The sequence below is a fragment of the Corvus hawaiiensis genome, chromosome 2 (assembly GCF_020740725.1).
Source record: "Corvus hawaiiensis isolate bCorHaw1 chromosome 2, bCorHaw1.pri.cur, whole genome shotgun sequence".
In the NCBI taxonomy this organism is placed as follows: domain Eukaryota; kingdom Metazoa; phylum Chordata; class Aves; order Passeriformes; family Corvidae; genus Corvus; species Corvus hawaiiensis.
The window spans coordinates 48,493,327-48,507,607 of record NC_063214.1 but is presented as its reverse complement, the minus strand read 5'-3'; the positions used below and the strand labels follow the sequence as shown (position 1 = coordinate 48,507,607).

Below are 14,281 nucleotides of genomic sequence, written 5' to 3'. Positions count from 1 at the left end.
GCAGGAGAGTTTACAGTTTCTTTAGGCTGCCTGAATGAGTCTTGGCTTCTTGCTGGGACAGCAATCCCATGATCCCAGCCACCAGGATTGTGAGTGGCTACCTGGCAGAGATAATAGATGGGAAAAGGTACTTGAAAGGTACTTGGTCCCTGACAAGATTGAAAAACATCAGGTGCAAGTGTTATTGGCCCTACCTGTGTGTCACTGATGGAACAAGGCTGCAGAGGCATTGCTGAAATGTGGGAATTGTATTTCGTGCACGCCATTTCCTGGTCCAGCCAGGAGCAAAGCCAAAACCTATGACAAACAGCAATGCAGTCTTTTGCTAATGTCATAGCTTTTAAAAGACTTCCAGAAAAGATGAATCCTGCTTTCCTGACTGTAACAATGCATCCTTAATCCCAAACCACCTTTATTTTTGCTGCCAAATTATAAACAAGCCCTCTGACTTCTGGGGAAGGAGTGTGCAGAGCACCAGGCTTGCTGCTTGATGGAAGTGCGAAAACCTTCACTAGCTGGAGCACTGTAGCAGAAGAGGAATGAGACAGGAATGGTGCAGGCAGGGTGTCCTTGCACAGGGAATGTGGCTATGGCAGGTCCCTGGGGAGTTTGAGCCAAGGTGTGCACCTGTCCAGCCACACCAGCACCGCCATAGGGAACAAACTGGGACATTAAACTCCTCTCACTGAATAGCTGATTCAGCTCCTACACTGTCCTCAGGCAAGGAAATAACACATTTCTCCCCTGAAACTATTTAGTATTTCCCTGAAGGGTTCTTAAAATATCCACGACACAAAACATAAAGGAAAAACTGCTGGAATTTGGTCCTGCTGAGGGTAAGATAACAATGTGAAGGATATGAGGCAAGGTACCATTTAATTGTGCTGTACTAGTGCTTGTAATTTACATCTCATCACTTTCAAGGCCTCTGCTGGTAATATTTCCTTCTAAGAATAGAGCTTAAAGGTATTTTAAGAATTCTAGTTGTTGTGCAATTAATAGGGTAACACTTTGTTCTGAGTAAAAAGATCTGCTTGTTTTGAGCAGTAACAGTATTTTGCATGTAAAAAAGGGGGAATGGGGAATGTTTTATTGCCAGCACTTTTCCTTACAGGGGGATGAATCACTTACATTCTTGGCAACCAAGCTCAAATTCACAAGAATGCTCAGTTTGATCAATTTCCTTCAAAACACTAAGCTCAAAGTACAGAGGAAAAAAGAGAGAAAAAAACTTGGATGGGCTTGGATGTGGAAGACATTACAAGATGGACATCCAAGCAGGAAGACAATAAATCTAGTGTACAAATTGTTTTGCCCAAAGCAAGTCACTGACTTGTTGTTACAAGAGAGTCCAGTCTAAATTAAGAGAGTACTGGGAGGGAAAAATAAAACAAGGAGGAAAAGAGCCAGAGCAGAGAAAGAAAACCCCTGCCGATCTGGCAGACATGGCAGATGTTGTGTCAAACATGAGTTTATTTGCTAACAAAACAATGTGAATTTTCATGAAAAATTACCACCCTTCCCTTCAGAATGGAAGATTGTGCTGAGAAACAAAATATGAGAATACAGTTAGTTTAGGTGAGAGGAAAGTGCCTATGTTCAGGCTGTCATTTCACACAGCAAAGGCTGAGGCAGGAGCACAGGGTGAGCCAATCCATGCCGTCCTTGCTCCTCTCCACCTGTGCAGTGGACCTCACTGAGGAAGTGATGGCACTGAAAATGGTCCCTTTTAGTTTTATTCTAATGGGTTCTTTTTCAGCTGGATTGGTTGCCTGGGCTGGTTCACCAAGCAGCCACCCATGACACTGCACAATATACCCAAGTGTCGGTGGAGGAGATGGCAAGAGTAAGGGGTCAGGGCAGAGGGGGAATGAAGAAGCTGGACATGCACTGCTACTGTGCCACCTCATTTGTGATCTTCTACACAGCACTGGTCTAAGGGGCGTTTCGCCCTGCTGCACCCTTCTGATCAGAGACAGTCAAGTGGCATCTTCAATGAGACCAGCACAATTGCTTGTTGGCTGAAATAAAAACAACCCAAACAAAATCCAAAACATTATTGAGTGGAATTTCCCTTTTTCTAGGTCATCCTGTGGTCATGCAAACAGCTGTGTCAGTATAAAAGCATGACAGTGAGGAGTGGTGGAAGACAAGAAGGGAAGTACTACTCCCCAGTACCTTTTGATTTCCCCCTGCTCTTCACCCCAGTGCTCTGCCCTCACCTGCAGTGCACACGGGGGCTGCAGCACCTCTGGATGATTAAGGTGAGTGTGTCACGTCCTGCAGCCAGCATAGGGCTGCTGTGCTTCTGTTCAGGGTGTCCTGCCAAAATATATTTGGTACTTAGTGAACCTAATGTGGGGGGGAAAAAATAATTGGGGAAGAATGAGAAGGTAGAGGCCTAGGCAGGCTGGGCCAAGCCCGAAAGGAGAAGTGCAACTCAAAGCAGGACCCAACATACCGCAGAAGTGTCGGTGTGTAATAACCTCAGCATCACACAATTGCTGTTGTGTGTCTTCAGGATCCCAGTTTCAGTATGTTTCTCACTTCTGCCATGCTCTGCAATGCCCATGCAGTGAATCCAGTACTTCTCTCTGATTCTGCAATCAATTATGTTGTCTTTATGTACTAAATCCCACACTTTTGGGACATGGAATGTACTGTGTATTCACCAAGCAACCACAACCCATTCATAGAATAAGACCAGTGCTTCCTGGTCTGGTTTCCTGTACACAGATTGTACAATAGGTCAGTCCTGGGGATATATCCAGGTTTTCCACATGTGTAGCCTTCCTATCCAAGCTTCAGTACAGACAATCCTCAAACATCTGTGCAGACAAATTTTCTGGGCAGAAAAAGAAAATATCTAGCAAATCTGGACAGAGGGTAGCTCCAAGTCTGAGCCTCCAACACATCATGAAGCACTGGACCAAGCTCCCAAGGACAAATATGTGGAATCTTTGCACTGGAGTTTTTAAGATTAGACAAGTATCTGCCATAGTGAAGAAGGACAGCCTAAACTAGATCCTTCACAGCCTTGTTTCCTATAAGGAAGGACTATTTTGACTCTCTGCAGCATAAAGAATGGCGAGCACAGTCTGTTCTGTGCTCTGCAACCTGCTCTCTCCTTCTCCAGCCTCTTGCTGGAATCAGTGTGAAACGGCGGCAATGGTAGTTGTAATGCAGAACAAGATGGAAATGGGATGAAGTTTTTTTCCAAGATTAAAATAAGCAGAACAAGAGCCAGTTGTTGTTTTGGGGAAAAGAAAGCAGTTGATGTTAAAATGTTTCACCGACTTGGCAAAAATGCCAAGCTGGCCCTGCCTGCAGAATACATGGACTTCAAAGGGCTTATCTTGAATATGAATTGAGGGAGCCAGATCACTGTTTCCTACATGAATTCAGCTGAGGTTAAATGATATGCAAGGCTATCCCAAGGGTGTGTTTTCCTTCTGATGCCAGCCAAGTTGCTGACACCTCTGCCTGCAGTTTGTGGGATCAGTCTTGCTTTAGCTGTGCATGCCTGGAGGGAGCTCATTCCGACTCAGTACCAGAAAGAGTGGGTCACGCTCTCACAACTGCTCCCTTCAGGAGTGCTGGTCCACAGTGAGAACACTGAAACAGATGGCAAGGCCCTTGCTCCAGCCGTGAGCCAGTACTCAGGAGGGGCGTGTGGTTCTCAAACAGGATGCAGGCTGAATAACCCTCCATTCCTGAAGAGGGTGGTCCCCGAAGGTCAGGGCTGCCTTCAATGGTGTGGCAGCATGAGAGGAAACTGCCTCAGAGGGTGCTTTCATAATGCTCAGACTATGAATAAGTTCAGCCTGTTGTACTCTGGGTTCTCAAGTATTACTCATAAAAAATGTGAATAAGGAGAATAAGGTTAGGAAAAGAACAATTCCCCAGCTAAACTTTCTTTACAAGGTGAACAGGGGTCCTCCTCCCTCCACCCTTTGTCTGATTTCAGACAAAGGGCTTTGCATGCTGTGTAGGAGCTCTCTTTGCTGCCTGGAAGGAACATACAGATTGTAGGTGATACAAACCTGGAAGAGTTCACACAGTAACAGAATACCCGGGGTTGGAAGGGACCTCTTGATGTGATCCACTGCAAACCCCTACTCAAGCAGGGTCAACTACAGCAGGTTTCTCAGGACCATCTCCAGTCAGATTTGCAAATCCCCACTTATGGAGGCTCCACAGCCTCTCTGGGCAACTGAATGGACAGGCAGTGACCAGAGACCTGATGTCAGTACAGACAATTTTGACACTTTTCACCTTTATGGTAAATTATTAAAGTACAATCTAAATAAATGTACTTGATATTCACTCATTGACTGGTTCTGGTGAGACTGGGTATAAAATTATGGGGACCAAGGCTGATCCATACTTAATCCAGCTGCATAATTCTGGGAATAAGACAGTCAAAGAGCTAGCTGGGTGCTACATGGGATTAACACACTGTGGTCCCGTGGGAACGCTCCAAGTTCAGGACAGCAGCAGCCATTACTCCAGTCAGTGCTGTGCTAATTTAGTGGAAGGAGGACCAAGGGTCTCTGAACCTGTTACAATAATAAATCCAGAAAAACAATGAAGATTTTTCATCCTCTAAAACACAAAGAGTTTTCTGAGAATATTTGTGCCTTAAATTCCAGAAGACGAGGGAACATATGGGGTCATGCTTTCTGTTCCCATGCTTTGGAGCCAACGCTTTACCTTGACCATCACTGTTACCACGGCAGCATCACAGTTCTGGCAAGAGATCTTATCTGAAATCTTAACAGAGGCACATTTAGGCTGTTCAAGGCAGCTTTATATTGCTCAAGCTAAAGTCAGTGAAATGTTTCAATTAGTGAGCAAACAGAGTCTGTTGATTTCCTCTGGGTGCTTTGCAAGTACAAAACCACTAAAGTAGTTCCCAAAGAATTCAGAGTCAAATGTGGTCAAGAAAAAGCACAACGAAATTGTCTCCAGGGAAAAATGGATCCTGCAGAGATGAAGAATCACCAGGGCAGCAGGTCTGAATGACAGATCTGCAGAAGGGAACTGTTGGGCTGAATAACTGGATGTCACTCAGAAACACTGGAGTTTCATTCCTGATCTGCCATGAACCTCATAGGTGACCTTCAGGAGTCAAGGATTCTGTGCATGAGTCCTCCCTGTAAAACTGGCATTACTTCAACTCACTCAGTTTCCACAATAAAGGCAGGCTATGGAACAGAGGCTGGGAGGAGACAAGAGGTACTGTGGTGGGATAGCATCAGGAGGCACTCAGGAAGCAAGAGAGGAAACAGGGGCAAAGAAGAGGAAAACCTCTAAAAAGTGAGGAGTCAGGGAGCCAATGGCAAGAGTAAGAAATGAGATGGGATCCTTCAAGTGTAGGGGAGGAGAAGGTAGATTAACAAATTTTTGGTTAGGCTAAAGGGAGTTCAGAAAAACTGAAAGAGAAGCTGTCCATGAATTACAGTAGCTAAAACAGGTAATGGCCAGAGCATAGAGAAGAACTGTAGTCACGGTGATAGAAAAGCAAGGACCACTTCAAGAACAAGTACTGAGACAGAAGAGAAATGCTTCAGATTAGGCCTTTCATGAGAGACCAGTGATGTGAAATAAAAGGAAAGAAGATAAAAACCCCTCCCTGAACTCAGAAAAAAATAGAGGAAGTACAGAAATCAGATTTGAGAGAACTGATACTTTTATATCAAACAAAATCTATTTGAGGCAGAATTAACATGTAATAGTAGCAAGAGCTTCAGGAGAAGAAATTTTAAAAGCCACAGGGATCTACAATTGGATAGTCATGGACAGAAGAGAAGATCATTTACCCTCTAGAAAGCTGCAGGCAGAAATGATCAGGTGCAATCAGGGGAGGAGCATGGAATGATCAGCAGTGCCATGTTTCAGGGGCCACCAGACAAAAATCTCCAACTACACATTTTGTGTCACCCACGCTTCCCCTCATTTGTCAAGATGAGGATTCAGTGTGATGTTTCAAATGGTCATGACAAGCAGCAGTAACTGAAATTCCAAGTGGCCAAGAAAACACTTGTTGCATACAAACACAGTCTTTGCTTGCATTTCACAACATTTCACAAGGCTTAAGAAGTAATCTCTGAATTTGCACACCCATATTGCTGAGTACACAGAGAATGGCTAAACAGACCTGTGTGCGTTGAAATTCATGTCACAGCTGGAGCCTGCCCTCTTGCTCCATACACACCATGGGCTCGGCATGGCATTTGAGCATCTGGACTTATGTGTGAATCTTTGAGAAGTGGAAAATAGACAGAAGAGCAATTAGACTGCTCTTGTTAGGCTAAAGGGACAAAGGAGCATGGTGAGAAACTGTGCATTAATTGCAGAACTTGAAGCAAAAAATGGCCAGAGCACAGAGAAGACTTTTAAAAAGGGAAAAAAGGAACTACAGGCATGTCAGTCTCATCTCTATGCCCAGCAAGATCACAGAGCAGATCCTCCTGCAAACTATGCTAAGGCACATGGAAAAAGGGGTGATTGATGACAGCCAACATGGTTTTGGTAAGGGAAAATCATGCCTGACAAATTTGGTGGCCTTCTACAACAGGGTTACAACAGTAGTGGATAAAAGAAGAGCAACGGACATCATCTGCCTGAACTTGTGCACGGCATTTGACATGGTCCCATATGACATCCTTATTTCTAAAATGGAGAGACATGGATTTGATGGATGGACCACTTAATGGATTGGGAATTGGCTGGATTCAAAGAGTTGTGGTCAACAGCTTAGTGTCCAAGTGGAGACAAATGACAAGTGGCATTCCTCAGGGGCTGATATTGTGACTGGTGCTGTTTAACAACTTTGTCAGTGATGTGGACAGTGGCATTGAGTGCACCCTCAGCAAGTCTGCCAGTGACACCAAGCTGTGTAGTGAGATTGACATGCCCCCCCCCGGGGGGGGATGTCATCCAGAGAGACCTTGACAGGCTTGAAAGGTGGGTCCATGTGAACCTCATGAAGTTCAAAAACGCCAAGTGTAAAGGTTCTGCACCTGGGTCAGGGCAACCCCAAGCATACATACAGGCTGGATGGAGGATGGATTGAGAGTAGCATTGAGCAGAAGGACTTGGGGGTGATGGTTGACAACAAGTTTAGTGTGTTTTGGCAATGTGCTCTCACAGCCCAGAAAGCCAGCTGCATCCTGGGCTGCATCCAAAGCAGCGTGGGCAGCCGGGCGAGGGAGGTGATTCTGCCCCTCTGCTCTGCTCTGGTGACACCCCACCTGCAGTGCTGCATCCAGCTCTGGGGTCCCCAACATAACAAGGGAGTGGGTCCATTGGAAGACCATGAAGAAGATGATCAGAGGGTTGGAGCACCTCTCCTATGAAAACAGCCTGAAAGAGTTGGGATTGTTCAGCCTGGAGAAGAGAAAGCTCTGAAGAGACCTTAGAGCAGGCTTCCAGTACCTGAAGGGGGCTACATGAGAGCTGGAGAGACTTTTTATGAAGGCATGTAGTGTCAGGACAAGGGGAGTACCTTTAAACCGACAGAGGGCAAGTTTAGATTAGATATTAGGAAGGAATTCTTCCCTGTAAGGGTGATGAGGCACTGCCACAGGTTGTCCAGAGAAGCTGTGGATATTCCTTCCCTGGAAGTGTTCAAGGCCAGGTTGGATGGGGCTCAGAGCAATGTGGTCTAGTGGAAGGTGTCCCTGTCTCAATGGCAGCAGGATGGAACTAGGTGATCTTTAAGATCCCTTGTAACCCAAACCATCTATGATTTGTAATAATGGGGATAGAAAAGCAAGGGCTGCTCGAGTTGCTTTGCATGGTGTCATGAGATGCTGCTTTAAGACAATTGGTTGTGACTTCTGTGTCTCTATTCCCTTTGATTTACAGCACGACAATATTCCTATTCCTGTGTTTATCACATTCCAAGACTTTAAGAAGACTTTACTCATTTAAGTTACAGATTCATTATAACCAAATTCTGTATTTTAATTATTTGCAAATCACATATTATCCAACCAACAGTTTACTAACTGGTGATGAATAAAAGCTACCCCCTAACATTCAGAGCCTTTTTTCTTTAATCCTGGAGTTCAGGTTTTATGAGTTCTAGCAGAGTATGTAAAGGTAACATAGAGCAGAGACTGAAAGAAAATAGCTAGAAAATTGAAAGCATGTGTAGGACCACTGTGATGCTTTTTAGAGGTGGAACTGTGTATTCCTGAAGTGAGCTAAAAGCAGTGGCTGGTGTGGGAAGTTAATTCAAAATAGATGTGGGTTGAAAGACTGTGTAGAAGACTAGGAGACACGCGGTGATAATGACAGTCACCAAACAGGAACATGTGGTGGTAAAGCATTTTTTGAGGGGAAACTCTGTCAGTTTCGATGCTGTTTTCATGTTGTATTTTTCTGTGATGATATTCTAGCAAAGCATTATGGAAAGCTGAGGATTTTTCATTCTCCTTCTGTGGTGGATTGACCCTGACTGGATGCCTGGTGCCCACCAAAGCTGCTCTATGACCCCTTCTCAGCTGGACAGGGGAAAGAAAATATAACAAAAAGCTCATGAGTTGAGATAAGGACAGGGGGACAAAGGACTCAGCAATTATAGTCATGGGCAAAACACTCAACTTGGGGAAAATTAATTTATTATCAATGAAATCGGAGTAGTATAATAAGAAATAAAAACTAATTCTTAAAATACCTTTCTCCTACCCCTCCCTTCCTGAATTCACTCCTGAATTCTCTTCCTCCTCCCCCACAGTGGTGCAGGGGGACAGAGAATGGGGGCTGCAGTCAGGTCATCACGTGTCTCTGCTGCTTCTTCCTCCTCAGGAGGAGGCTTGTCACATTCCTCCACTGCTCCAGTGTGGGATCTCTCCCACAGGAGACAGTTCTCCATGAAGTTCTTCAATGTCAGTCCTTCCCACAGGCTGCAGTTCTTCCCTAACTTCTCCAACATGGGTGCCCCACAGTGTCACGAGTCCTGTCAGCAAACTCCAGCATGGGCTCCTCTCTCCAGAGATTCACCAGTCCTACCAGGAGCCTGCTCCATCATGGGCTTCCTGTGGGGTCACAGCCTCCTTCAGGCATTCCCCTTGTTCTGGTCTGGGCTCTTCCATGGCTGCAGGTGGATCTCTGCCTCCCCCTGGACTTCCTGGGGCTGCAGGGGCACAGCTGCCTCACCATGGTCTGCACCAGGGGCTGCAGAGGAATCTCAGCTCCAGCAACTGGAGCACCTCCTGCTCCTCCTTCACTGAACTGTGTGCCTGCAGTGTTGTTGCTCTCACGTTTTCTCACTCTTTCTGGCTGCTGCTGTGCAGCTTTTTTCCACCCCTTCTTAAGTCTATTGTCCCAGAGGCATTACCAGTATCACTGATGGGCTCTGCCTTGGCCAGCAGTGGGTGGGTCCATCTTGGAGCCAGCTGGCATTGGCTCTGTTGGACATGGGGGGAGCTTCTGGAAGCTTCTCACAGAAGCCACCCCTGTAGTCCTCCACTACAGAAACCTTGCCATGCAAACCCAATAGACCTACACAGCGGTCTCTCAGAACTTTCCCCAACAACTTTTTAGGGGCTGTAATCCTGAATCCGATTTCAATAAAACTTTCGCTTTAATATGGACATATGGCACGTATGGATGAGAAGTCCCAATGTGCAATTTTTTGTTTCTATTGCCAAGGCCATGTGATACTTAATCCCCATCTTTCCACCCTGCTTGTGGTTATACCGATGGGTCAGGCCAAGTTATTTTATTTGTGCAAGTCACTCACCTCACAGACAATAGCAAATACTTCTCTCGGTTTTCTGGTATCCTTTGCTGATAAAGCTGTGTAAACAAGTACAAAGCACACAGGATTTTGACTCCCAGAGTACATAGAGGTGTGACTGTAGTTTTTCCTCTACTCAGTATCATTTTTTCTCCCCCAAGAAAATATGTGAGGTTTGTTGACTGGAGCTTCTTATGCTGCTTTGAGATGCCTTGCCAAGTTGTATGTTATCCCACTTCCTTCCTGCAGGAAATCCAAACAGTGGAGGCTTCCACTGGAGCCCTGCCCCTCACTACTGCACCACACAACTGCTCAGCTCTCAGGCCCTCTCTTACAGCACAAGAAACGTGGTGCCCACTTCTGAGGGCAGACCTTGAACAGGAGAGTTCTGCAACCCCGCTGTGCCAAGCTCAGGAGATGCCATGAGCCAGCAGCACCGCTGGGCAGCTCCGCGCCATCATGCAGATGTGGCAGGTATGCCGCTGTAAGGCCAGCTCTGTTGGCACAGTCACTGTGAAAAGCCACTTTACTTAGGAAAATGAGATGGAGCAATAGGCTTACAGCACCACTGGAAAATTACTGTGTGTCAAAGAGAGGCTAAGCAACTAGGATCTGAACTTCTGCAGATTAACTAGGGCAAGACCTAAGTCTTACAGGTTTGCCTTAGAGTTTTGTATCTGGGCAATAGCCTGGAACTGAGAAATTGGACATCCCCTCTGACTCTTTGTGTTCTGCATCCTTCTGTAATTTTGTTTCTTTTTTACTGACAGTATGATCTAGTTGTTGATCATTATTTGGTAGATGAGGATTCTGGTCCTGGCTTTGCCGCTGAATTGCTGTGTTCCTTGTGAATGTTCATACAGCCTAGCCTTGCTTCTCTCTTCAACTCCTCTGTCCATCTTATCTGCAGAGATGTAATCTCTGCTCTGAAGAGGTGGTCCCTATTATGGGTTTGGGATTTTTTGGTAGCAATTGCAGCCTTCTGGTGCACCATCACATATAGCGAGATTAACTGATATTTTCCCTATGCCTCCCTGGAATGTTCTTGTTTAGTAGCTATTCCACACATGCAATTGCCTTGCATCAGCACGGTTTTACTTCTGTTTCTTTTTTAATTTATGGTTACTTCTGTCACCTACTTCTGTCACTCTTTGATGCAAAAGCAGACTTTTTAAAAATAGAGGTAGAAATAGGTTTTTTCTGCTTCTATAACCGACATCTACCTCTGTTTCCCTGTTTCCACTGAAGTCCTATTCAGTGTATCTGGAGTATTTAAATGCACATAGTTCAATCTCTTACAGTTCGACTTCCATGTTTTATATCAACTCACCCCTTTTTGCTTGTGCATTACTGATGTCAGTCTGCAATCTGTCTAGTTTTCTTCTGCACTGTGTCTTTTTCTTATCCATGTACTTCCTTACCCATCTGTACTATTATTTTAATTGTCTTTGAATACACATTAATAGTGCTTCTTAACATATGCCACTGCCGCTTTTTCTATTCCATTCCTTCCTTTACTCTGTTCCACGTCCAGTTTCTCTCAGAATTTAATCAGTTGAAATTCATTGCTGTTATTTTTTTTTCCTTTAGAGCTGACTTAGTCATAATAACAAGGCTTACAGGGAAAGATCCAAGTCTTGTTCAAAGATCTGATGCAAGGCTCATTACCATGGTCACTATTTTTTTTATAATCTTCCAGCTATATTTCCCTCCTTTTACAGACTCCGTCAGATCCAGCAACATCTCAGAAGAGGAATAGTTTCCTCTGGGACCCACATGAAGTCCAAACCACACATTATGCTGGGAACCCAAAATGTGTTCAAATTATATCTAATCTGACACTTTCTAGTCCTTTTCTGAAGTACTGCTTTTCCTATTAAGTCTTTTGATAAGGCAGCCTATTAAATGTGCTAACTTGTGACTCCATTCAAGCCCTTAGCTGGGAGAGGACCATTTCTGTGTTTGTAAACTGAGATGATTATAGTCTATCTAGTGTTACCTTCCAAGGGCGCTGGACTGCCAGCCCTCACTGCTGAACTCCTTTGTTAACATATTTATTCTCTCTAGCCTGTACCTATTTGTCCTTCCTTAGGACAAGAAGGATCTTGATACGTTTCTAAATATTGTACACCTTAAGGCTTCCTGAAATGCTTTTGGTTTTTTGCTCTGGGAAGGGTTAGGAGTAATTGTGGTAAAATGCCTGTGACTCAGCCTGGTTTGCAACCAAATGGATATGGGTTCCTAACTAACCCTGAGAATGTGAGCTGTGTGCATTCCCTGCTGTGACTACTACATTTTGTCTCCCTCTTGGTGATTATCCATCAGATTTCTCTGTTGAGGTGTCTTGTAGGTGCCTTCCTAGTGCTGCTTTTGGGGAATGTGACATTTAGCTTTAGTGACCGGGCATTATTTGCAAGCAAGTAACTAACTGAAAATACCCAGTTTCAGTAAAGTTTTGTTCACTGCTATTTTAGGCTTCATATGAGTAAATTGCAGTCTTTGTCACATGAGTAATTTTTGCCTCTTATTCCAGGGTCTTATCTAATGGGATCAGATCTTTAAACAAGGCTTGGATCTTTCCCTACGTATGAGTTACTCATGGATAGAGCTGCACGGGGCTTTAATACCAGGCCTTCTAAATAGGTACAGTAAATGATCAGAGAAATGAACACACCTTTCTTTTACATTAATGCTGAATTCTGATGCTGGGCTTTGAGACATCAATTTAACATAATGATAGGTCACAGAAAGAGATTTCCTGGAAATTCCAAAATATGGGAATTACCCCTCTTTCCTTACAGGCAGGGAAGTTCAGGTGGAGAAGTGAAACGGTTTGCTGTCAGTCCCAAAATGGGACAGAGAGTGGAAAAAAGCTGATCTATGTTATCTTTGGCTCTACAGACCTGGCTACCAGCCCCTCACCCAAATCAACGTGAAACATTTCAGTGGTGTATCAGCATTCTGAAGCCGTGGATGGTCCCTTACGGTTGCAGAATGCCCTTGTACTGTGTGTGGGGGGTGTGTGTGTGCATGGAGCATGGGGCACTTTGTAGTCTCCATAAGCTACACATGTGGCTCATTGCTCCCCATGTGCTCTGGTGCTGCTTTTGCGTGCTGCACTCCTTTCGAGTTTCCTAGTCCCGAATCCTTACCTCCATACCAGTTGCTCTGGGAATTCCTTTGTATTTTCTTCTCCAGAGTACTCTAGAGTACTCATTTGTTCCCTCAGGATAGGGGTTCCTCACAACTCCTTCTTTATTTTTTCTCCCACATAGACATTTTGGGAAATTACCCTTGTCCTCACCACTTCCAAAGTCCCTCATTTTCTGCACCAAGCCAAGGGCTTTAAATACGCATGTGTTCCTCCCACACCTTTTCCTTCTGTCCAGAGTGTGAATCATTCAGAGCATCTGTGGCAGGAAGGACAAAGCTGTGGTGGGGGTATTGTTGTGCTGGGAGATGCTGCTGTGCCAGGCCTTTGATGAAAAGATAATTGCAGGCTAGATTGATGGTTGCTGGATGCCCAGACCTGTTACCAGGGCTCCACATGTCCTGCATTACCCTTCTCTTTTTCTCCAGGATCAGAAGGGCACTGCCTAAAAACTTCTAAAATTTCCAGATTGGGTGGCTGTGTTGCTCAAAAGCCATCTGCATTGCATCTGAACAAAGTGACCCATCAATCTGATTGCAGGGACCTGAACACTACAGCAATTCATTTCCAAATGGGGGGTGCAACTGGCTCAGCAATTCAGTTCCAAATGGAGAGCACAACTGGTGAAATTCCACACAAAGTCCCGACATTCCTACAGTCCTCTTGGGCTCTGCTGGGCTCCAGCTGCAGTCAATGATTGATACAAAGTCTGGGGCTGGGAGCAGAGTACATAGGAGCATGGGTCCTTTTGAAATTCAGAGTTTTGAACCTTTTGAACCTGTGAGTGCTGTAAAGGCAGTCTGAGCATCCAGAATGCCTTACCCAGTTAACCAGAGTCTGTGTGCAAGCTGAGGCAGTTTCCCAGTCAGATTTATCCTGTTTCACTATTTTGTGTTAAAATAAAATGAATTTCTGAAATACCAGGTCTCACGTTCGCTGCATCTTTGCCACCCCAAAAGAGTTCTGTGATAGATCCCATAGGCATACTCCTAGGGGGGAAAAAAAAAAGCATATCTAAACCATACTTAGAATTTGGTTAGAGTTTATTTTTTCACCTACTCAATTATTGAAGCACTGAGCCTACTTTTGACCACCAGAAATGCAATTTTGTGTCAGGGTTAAACATGTATATTATATTCACATATAGGTTGTATTGTCTGTACTGTGCTGTAGAACTCAGAACTGCTGTTTCAAACTGGTTTTGCGTTGGTGATTTGGGAAGAATGATTCCCCAGTATCACTGTGCAAAGAAAATCAATGTATTGAAACAAGAACATTTCAGTGATGTTGTAGTGCTTTTTCTTGTACATCATTCATTTTACATCACACTGGTTTGTCCTAAACATGTCACTGTTATTCTAAAGAGAATGTCACTGTCA

The 14,281-nt window shown here is 44.6% G+C and overlaps 1 protein-coding gene across 1 annotated transcript in view; it reads left to right on the top strand.

The window, feature by feature from the left end:
- Positions 1-10,199, top strand: part of SKA3 (spindle and kinetochore associated complex subunit 3) — a 38,935-nt gene extending 28,736 nt beyond the window's left edge. The window contains exons 9-10 of the transcript XR_007201635.1: positions 2,085-2,264; positions 10,001-10,199. The gene's annotated coding sequence lies outside the window, so the exon portion shown is untranslated. The remainder of the gene's footprint in view (positions 1-2,084; positions 2,265-10,000) is intronic.
- The last annotated feature ends 4,082 nt before the right edge of the window (positions 10,200-14,281 follow it).